This window comes from Lathamus discolor, chromosome 5 (genome assembly GCF_037157495.1).
Source record: "Lathamus discolor isolate bLatDis1 chromosome 5, bLatDis1.hap1, whole genome shotgun sequence".
Classification (NCBI taxonomy): Eukaryota; Metazoa; Chordata; class Aves; order Psittaciformes; family Psittacidae; genus Lathamus; species Lathamus discolor.
In genome coordinates, this window is record NC_088888.1 from 80,779,924 (window position 1) to 80,790,088 (window position 10,165).

Consider the following 10,165-nt stretch of genomic DNA (forward strand, 5'->3'; position numbering starts at 1 on the left):
GGATTGATATCCATGCAGCTCCATTAATTTCAGACACATAAATCCAGACTCATACCAACACAAATGTCAGCCCCATATTTATAATAACATCCATATTATTAATTATATTCATGGAAATAGTCTACTAACAAGTCAATCAACTTCCTTCCAAACAAGTAGACTAATGAAAATAATGTACCAATATCACATGAAGCAAGTGAAAAAGCTTCAATGTTTCTTCTTTAACACAGAAGGGAAAAAGAAAAAGGACAAGTCTTCTCTATTATGGATCCAAAATTCTGCTTCTGGTGGATTTTATCATTTTTAACATTTTATCATTTAGTCTGCAGTGGTTGTATTACACAGTAACTCTCATTGTAATATTCATAAATAGAATTTGTGTCCTAAAGACACCAAACTAATGTCATTACCATAGTCCATCATTGTAGACTAGCTTTATTCTACCAAACCCTTATTTATATGATAAATATAGATAGAAAAAAATATTTCTATCTATAAGATGGAAATGAGATGATTACACAGAATTTGGCCACTACACAGAAGATGCAGAAGTCAAATCTCGTGGCATCTTTTCATGGGGCATTATCATCGGATTTCTATCACTGCTGCCATCAACAGATGCTTTTATAAACAGCTTTATCTCTGGGTGAGCCTGTTGAGCCCAAAACAGGAGAACTAAATCTTAATAAGACCAAATGCTTTTATATAACAGCAGTTTCTGTCACTTTTCCGTTCAGGGTACAAGGAATAAGTATGTAACAACTCATCTGTGCCTAGACACTCCTACAGACATTCCTACAGAGTATTTGATAGAGCGCAATTGTTTTTTCTTATTTTCAGAGAAGCAATTTGTTTTAGTGCAGATTGTTAGGGAATGGACAGGTTGAGAAAAGAAAAACATAATGGCAGAACATCGAGTACCTCCATTAACACAAGAAGTCCTAAAGCTCTGGAGCAGCTTTTCAAATATATGCAGGCTTCAGTGTTCCCTCTGAGAGACAAGATATGAATAGACTGTGAGAAAGCAAACTTAGCCCAAGTTCTTGAAATGTTCAAGTAGAAAAACACACTGGTAGCATCCCTGAAAATGAAGTTACATTTCTAGTCTCCTCTTGTCCCTCAGCTCCACTTACATTTTCCTTTCTTATTCTCCAAAAATAAATAAATTTTAAAAGATATAATTTTAAATGGACTTAGCAAAGCTTTGATTTTCCTGCCATGACTTTAATGAGTAAATAGTTAAAGATAGAGACACAGCAGGGAAATTTTTACAATTGCCATAGCTCTTGTGGAAACATACTTCTGTGCGAGAGTCAAAGGGGTTTGTTCAAAGGGAGTCCATTTTTTCTAAAGAAAGTGAACACTTTGGCAAAACAACTTTATAAATAAGAAAATAACACTTCAATTATTTTAATAACTTGTTTTACTGTAATCTTACATAACTGTAATCTTGATAACTAGACTTCCTAGCTGAGATGTTCCGATCTCCAGTAACCGTTCAGTAACATAAGGAGCTAAGGAGAGATCACCTTCTCTTTCACTCAGAAAGTACCTATTTGAGTGCCTGTTCGCTCAATGCCTACATTTTTAATGACACTGTGCTTAAATTAGGTAACTCATACAGAAAGTAACTGGATTTTATAACAAATATTTCTTTAGATTCGTTGTTTTGACACTTACCAAAAGTTTTGCTGCTTTGGCACTTGTCAGCCTTTGGATTTACTCAATCTCAGTCAATAAGCTGAATTTTGTGATAACTCTGTCTGCGTTCTTATACTGCTGGGGCTTTTCAGATATCCCAGGTCTTCAAATAACACAGTCCTAAGAAATTGTCTGCCCTTCATCCTCCAGCAAAAGGTTCACCTTTTAGTACAGCAGCCTTCATTTTTTACTTTTTGCCACTTTGCTGAGATGCAGAATGTAAGGCCTCTTTTTCAATCTGGGCCTTACACAGTTCCTTATCGGGTTTTACACCACCTCCTGTTGATACCTGTGAGTAAAATTGACATGAAGTAGCTTGAATGACAGCATCAAACTGAAGAGACACAGCCATAATGAAAGGTGGGAAATTGGCAGCTAGAAGCTAACCAAAACTTTGTAGTTCTTGACTTGTCCCATGTAAAAAGGCTCATTACAGCCTCAATAGGTTTTCTGGGGAGAAGAGGTTGACTCCTAATTTACGTCTAAAATTAAGATAGCAGATTTATATCTACTCAGTTTCTCAACTACACTGTTTCTCTTAACATTTCATTATTATCATGTAAGCCAAGGGAAAGAAATACGAACAAGCAGGAGTGAAGAGAGTAAAGAGGAGCTTTCTGAAAAGAGCACTTGTGCTTAACAAACCCTTATCAGGTCAGCTGCTATCTCGGTGTATGTACAACAGAAGGTGCTGTGGGTAGCAGAATAGACAAAATGGGGGCATAGAGATTATTATTTTCACACACCTGAAAAGGATGGACTTAAGCTGATGAAAAAAAAACCCAAGCAAAATTGCAGATTCCAAAGTATTCAAAAATTTCTGAGGTAATGTCTAGAATTTTAGAAAATTTTAAAGTTTGGAACTGGAAAAATAGATTCCTCCGACATTTTTCTATGAATTACCATGAGCAACCTAAGTTTTATAGAGAAGCAAGCATTACACTAAACCACAAGCACTATCATTAACCATGGTCTCCCAGCTGTTCCATGTGCATATCGGGCATAGAGGTCCAACCTAAAACCAGATACCTTGAGCACTTCCTGCTACTCAGTTTTGTCTCACAGTTTCCTGGGAAATGTTATTGATTATAAGAACACAGAATTTAGTACAGGATTGTATGTACTGCAATATAAATAAGCATTGTTGCTCACTTAACTTTCCCATGACTCATTCCTCTTTATTCCATGCTAGCTTGTTGTACAGGTTTTAAGGGTTTTTCTAATATTTTGTTCCAACTTTTCTCTTTTTTATTTTGTTTCACTGCTCCCATCCTCCCCCACTGCGTTCTTTCTCAAAATCTTCTTTTTTTTTTTTCCTACTCATTTGAACTGCTTTGGTCTGTTACTCGAATGTTTACTTCTTTACTTATGGGATATTTTCTATTGGAGATGATGAAAAATTCCTTATTTTCACTTTCCTTGGAGCTAGCAGGAAGGTAATGCTCTTTCCCATTGCTGCTCCAGAAGGGACAGAGATCTGACTGAAATGGATAGAAATTTCTGATGCTGATTGCCACTAAAATAAGGAAAGTCTCTTTTTCCTTACAACCAGGCCTTTGACTTGCTCATTGTGTAATTTCACCTGTTAGCTTATTTTGACCTTTCCACAGTCATAACTATTCCTTAGATCTCCTAAAGGAAAAGTATAGTCAAAATTCCTAAGTTGGGTATCTAATACTCTATGCTTAAATCTGTATTTCTTTGCTGAATTTCCCTCAGAAGAGCATACTGCATGACTTCTATGGATTCCTGTCAGCTCTGGAGCCAGAAAGGTGGAAAAAGAATAAACAAAGAAGTTCGCACAAATTATAGTGCTGCAAATCCCCCTTTCCTGTTAGATTGTCTACAGAGAAGTTCAGTAATAGCTAGGCAGTCCATGACCCCTAACAAATCATCTCGGTTGGGCTGGGTATCAGTCGGCAGGTGGTGAGCAGTTGTATTCTCTTCCCTTGTTATTTCCCTTATCATTGTTATTGGTGGCAGCAGCAGTGGTTTGTGTTATACCTCAGTTACTGGACTGCTCTTATCGCAACCCATGGGAGCTACATTCTCTTGACTTTTTTCCCATCCCTCTGGGAGGAAAGGGAGAAAGAAGGGTGGGAGAGTGAGCAAGCAGCTGCATGGTTCTGAGTTACTGGCTGGGCTTAAATGAGGACAGACTGATACTGTATTTTCTCTCAGTTTAATAAAGATGTTGAAAGACACTAAGAAAAGGCAGATCTTTGCAGAACCTGCTAAAAACGCCCCTATGGATGATTTGCAGTTTACTTACATAGCTACATTTTGCAATCTATTTCTTGGATAGTCTCTGATTTTTTTGAAGTATATTGTACTGATTTTTTATATTCTTAGTTGTTACCAGAATGTCACAAATCTCTTACTTGTTTTGAGCCTGCTTTTAATATTAGATATTAAATTTGTTTGACAAGACACAATCAACAAAGCTATGTTGATTGCCATTAATTAAACACCTTCATTTAATTCCTTGCTGATTGCATTCTGCATTGGCTTTTTGTGATTTTGTCCCAAAGTACTGTACAGCTGATGGGCCTATTGTTTCAAGTTGATGGCACTTACAAGATAAAAACATGGAAAGGAGAGAAGGAAAAATTGTAGGAAACAAGTATTTCACATCTGACTCTCTGTTTTCCTGCTTCCTTGGGCACTAGCTGCGTTGAAAGGAGGCCCAGCATATATGTTTAGGACAAAATCTGTCCCAGTCAGGAAGCCTTAGCAGGCAGAGAAGGCAAATGGTATTCTCCATATCATTTTTCTGGGGGGAAAAAAAAAAAAAAAAAAATCTTCAATTTTTCAAAGTTACAGGATTTTAATTCTTTTTTTTTTTTTTTTTTTTTTTTTACAAAATTCATCTCCCATACTAGCAGAACAGAGATGGCAAAGGGTGATGTTCTGTCCCCTGCTGCTCTAAGGGGTTATCACAAAGAAACAACTCTGTGAGCAGAGCTGGCTGCTTCAGAAAACACCCTCCTCTGCTAAAGCTGAATGAGACAGAACTCAACATAAATACAGAGGATAGAAGCTAGCAATTGCTCTGAATATAGGTCAAGTAGTCTTATTGCTTATTCATTAGGTTTTGTGTTTTTAAGTATAGGTTGTTCAGCCATGTAGTTGTTTAAATCAGGAAATAAGGCCCAGCTGACACTTGCTTGATTTAAGATGTTCCTCACCACACCTCTTTGTCTACTATCTTTGCAATTTAGATTGAGATAGACAATAGTATATACAAACACAGCTACTACAGTATCACTTGCTTATAAACTGCCACAACAACTTTTTTTTCCATTAATAAGCATATTGAATGCAATATTTCACTGGATAAGGTTGCCTTTTTGTTCATTAGAAAATTGAGCCTGAGGCAGATTCTTGAAAGCTCGAAAGGTATTTAACATCAATTTTCATTGTCAAGGGACAAACGTGGCAACCCCTCTAGTAATTAGCTATATAAATAGGCAAAAAGGGTATTTTTTAAGGTATCTTAGCATTCAAATCTTTGAAAGTATCTGGGAGATTTAAGACTTCCTTTGCTCAACAGTACTGCTACTCAAATCACTCTCTTTGCAAACAGTCTTCCTTCTCGGCCTGCTAAAAGTCCGTATTTTTGCTCTGTCTCTTATCACTTCTGCTAGAAAAACTGAATTATAAAAATTCACCTGAGATTGCCAAAACACAAGAGGTAAGAATTCCTGTAGAAACAAGCTACGCAGCTGTTCTGCTGCAGACCATGCAGACCTGCCCCTCATGATGTGAATGTAACATGGGTGATTTTAGCTCTGCATCCCCAAGAAAAGCTCACACTCGCTTAAAAAGAAAATAAGTGGTTTATTTGGCTTTCCGTGGTAGTTATTTTCAGATCATCTTGCTGTGTTTTTTTCTTTTACAGACTGAATTAACTCTTGATAACTTGGCAACAGCAATTTCAATTTCAAACTTCTTGGGGATTTACAAGAAAGTTTGTGCATAAATGCATTTAAGGAAGCTAAACTTCCCAGAATGCTGTCCATGTAATGCATAGTAACTCTGCATGGGTACGTATTTTAATTGTCTTATTTGTTTCTCAGTGGCAATAACATTACTAGCTCTTTTATCTCTTGCTGTCTGCTCCATTGCTTCAAGCAGGTTGAAAAATAATCTAACTAAAAAGGAATTCTAAACCACTCAGTTAATGTGCTTTCCCATTTCTGGTGCTTGGAATAGAGCCATTTGAAATAAAGGCCACAGAATTAGAGGGTGCACCTTGCATTGATGCCTTTCTTTCTTTCTTTTTTTCTTTTTTTTTTTTTTTTGGTTCTTTTATAAAATAAATACTTATTTACTCCCAGTGGATGAAACGGGAGCTCAGGGTCATTAGCCCAGTGGTAAATGCCTTTACTGTAGACATCTAAAGTTAGATCAGATGAGATCTATCTTTCTTCACAACAGAATGCTTGGACTCTGCCAGCTGAAATCTCTCACACCTGCTGGGACTCCTTCAGCAGGTCCAAATGAGATTGACTGTTCTTTGGAGACCTAACATCTTGACGGCTCTGCGTTCAGTGAATATCTCCAGCAAAGTAGCAATCTCTTTTCAAAGTGAAATGTTACCTATTTCTCAACACAGTTAAGTGCTTGGAGACGTTGGCTTGAATTTATTTCGTTGTTTGGTTAAGAGCGTCCCTTTTCACACTGGCCAAGATAACAAATTACATGCATGTCTGTGGTAAGTCTCTCTAGTGCTGTCCACCAGGCCATGAATTTGATTATTCTCCCTGAAGAATACGATTCTTTAGAAACACCTTGCTGTGGATGGTTTTGTTCATGTTACAGTCACATAGCTGTCATGGGTACTGCTTTCTCACCCTTTGAATCTATTAAGGGAGGGGGGGCTGGTTTGTTAGATCATATACCATACCAGAAAAATAGGAAGCAAAACTGCAGAGAACTTCCTGGATAAGAAATCCAACTGCAACTGCTTCAAGCGATCACATAACACAATCATCTCTTTCATAATTCAATCAAGCACCAACCTATCACCTTTTAATTTTGTTGCTGTTAGAAGATTGTTCCAGAACAAGAATTTTTTGAGTACTAAAATCCTTCTCTGAATTTCAAGCCTAGAATTAATTCACGACAAATTCTCTTCGTCTATGCTGTACTGCTGCCCCTTAGTTTAAAAAGCTCTACTCCTACATTGATCTATATATTTATAGGCAGTGATCATATCTCCTTCCAGCTCTTGATTTAGTGTACTGAGAGCCAATCTCCCACGAGCTCTCCATCACCCTAATTGTCCTGTTAACTGTTTAAAATGCATTCCATTGAGCTTGAGATCATCTTTGTTTTGAACATGGATGAACAGGACTGCATAATGTATCCTGCATGAAAAGTCAGCAAACTATTCTAATCTGGCATTAATATTTGCAGATCAGAGAAAGCAAGGTTGGTGGGGATTTTTCCAGAGACGTAGGCAAGAAGGATATACACTTTTCTATTTATCTAGGATATACATGATAAACACACCTGCTTTCAAAACTTAATGGGGCTGTTATAGACAATGTCCAGCACAGATTGTCTTGATCAGGAATTAGAAATGCTTCCACTTACATGTATGTTGGATCCCAAGTGATTGCTGCTGGTGCCCTCCTCAGGGGTTTTTGATATTGCACTGTGCATACTAAATGCAAAGGATAATAATGGCAATTGAATAAAACTTGTTTTCTTGTGTATGGAATAGATATTTGAAAACAGCTCCCCTTCACAGAAACCCCAGTGCTGAGGTGGTTAAACACCTGAACATTTTGGACAGGAGAAAATGCTGGGTCTAAACCAAGCCAACTCCATGACCATGACATGTGTCAGAAGACTCTAAAAATTAGTAGTAATGAGCAGGATGTAGCACAAAAGAGGAAAATAACTTTCTTTTATTTTACAGAAATACTTCGAACCAAAACCCCTAGCATCACATCTGCCTGTTCAAAGATGTCGGTGGTATTTTTGCCAGACACTGCACAGGCTGCTGGAAAGGAAGGCTGGATCTTCACAGTACAGGGCCTATCTCTACAAGTCAGCATAACTGTGGAAGGAGATCTGTGGTGTTCAGTGTTCAGGAGGTGCGGGAAAGGATTCCAGGACATCTAGATGAAATATTTTCATGTCTGTCAGTCATTTAAAAGGCAAGGGTCCAGTCATTGGTCTCCACAGTATCATCACAGCGGCTCTAGTTACTTGCTGCTGATTCATGATAAGCCATTTATATCACAGCTGACATTTCTACTTGAACCACATCCAATCCATTTTATGCTTATTCCATCCTTTCCAGTACATGTCTCTGTAAGAAGTCAGCCTTTTGAGACAGACTAGGCAGCAATACAAAAATCAATGCATAAATAATACAGAAATACCTAAGTATATGTACCTCATTTATGCCATGCGAAATGCATTTTAATTAATTTTTCAAAAAGGCAAGGATGAATTAGACAAGCAGAAATAAATATTATGCACTAAATGACATGAAATTTAGCCTATTTTATAGTCTTCAGTTTAAAATGGGTGATGGCCTTACACTTTAAAAAGCTACAATATAAATATTTCTCTCTCAGTTTTGGCAAGATCTGATTCAACTTCAAAAATGCAAGGAGAAAATCACCTTGTTGCATCAGAACAGTGGCTTAACAAGTCACTAATAATGAAAAGCTTCAGAGGCTGATGAAAAAGTTCCTTGGATGGCCAAATACAAAGAGAAAAGAAAATCTTCTCCCCTTGGGATTTCTTCGTAACAGCAGTCAGATCATTTTCTCACTGGAATGTGAAACTTTCCAGTCTTTAAAGTCTTCATGTGAGCAAACATCTATTTATTTATTTAGAAAATTGACATAAGGTTATAGGAAGAACAAATGTTTTTCAAAATTACTACTCATGAAATCAGATAGGGATGAAAATAATAACATATTGTATGAAAAACATATCTTGAAGATAGGCCCTGTGTTAAGGAAGAAATCTGTTACCTGATCACAACAGGCTAATTAGAGAATGAATACAGAGAGTGAAGACAAGTATGAAAAGACTGTTTTAAGAAACAGCTCCTATTATGTTTATGTAACTCAGACAAGAAGAAAGGGGAATCTTCAGTGTGGATGTTATTAAGGCAATGAAGCACTAAGGGAGTTTAAATGGAAGAAAATTAGTCTGGCTAAAGACAGGAAAAGTATGCAGTGTTAAGATTAAGAAAAAAGAGATGGATTAGATGAAATACGATAGAAACAGAAATAGAAAAACTGAAGAGGACATTCTTACAAGGAGGGTGCTGAGAATTAGGTAAAAGGGAAAGAAAATATGAAATATTTATGATTACTGAAGTTTAAGACTGAAGAACTTTTTGGAAATAAACGTCTCATAACTGAGGAGAAAAAAAGCAGACTTACAGGGAAATGAAATGCTGCTTTAGTCACATCTCTTGGGCAAAAAAATCCACAGCTTTCATAAAAGTCACACATATTGTCATGGAAACAAAACTGGAAGTGTTGCTTTGGTGAAGGGTATTTCGGGCCCAACAAAAGCAAAGATGCACATTTTCTTGTTTCGGTTATGCTAAACAGAGGAGGTCTGGTGTCAAATTATCTTTGGATAACCTTGTCATAAAGACCACTTCACCTAGTGCTTTTCACTTGTCATTAAATATAGAAGTAAGAAAGGGTAAATATAAAAACAATTTATGTAAACAAATATGACTTCATTTTCATGATTTCCATATTATTTTCCTGTTGATGTATTCAAATAAGTTTACTTTCTGTATTATTAGATTTATTTTACCATTTTTCGTGGAATTAAGATCTTAGTTGTTCTTGGACTTCTGTTCAACAATGATTGTGTTGTCTTTGTGATAAAGCACATAGAAAGGGGAAATGCAGCTTTGGTTTCTCCTTGGCACTGTCCAGTTCACTGATGGAAAATATTAGGGATGGCACCTGAGGCTTCTGGCCATTCTGAAATGTCAGTTGATTAATGCATTGGTTGAAACCCAAGTGGTGCTGCAGAATAAGAGTGTTACCTCAGAAAGAGTTATTTTGTTTGTAACAGTCTCTCATTAAAAGGAAAGAAAACAGAAGAAAGAAAGAAAAAAAAAGGTCAAATAAGCTGGAAGTGATTGAGAAAACTCTTCTATGCCATAGATGTTTAGGATTTATCCAGGCTGCAGTAAGGTATGCTAACAAACAACCGTGTCCTCTTTCTAAAACACTGAGTAATGAGATACTTTCAAAGCAGAACAATAATGGCTGACATTCAAAGCATGGAAACAGCCAAACATTTAAGACTTGCTGTGCAAACCACTTTCAAAGTTGGTGTTTCTTTTCCATTGAACACTGTTCAGAAAGCATCCTTATCTCATTAAACAATCTAACGTATCTGCAGCCATTCATTTAATCTCTGACACACTGTTCAATATGTCTTCCAAGGCAAGAATAGAACT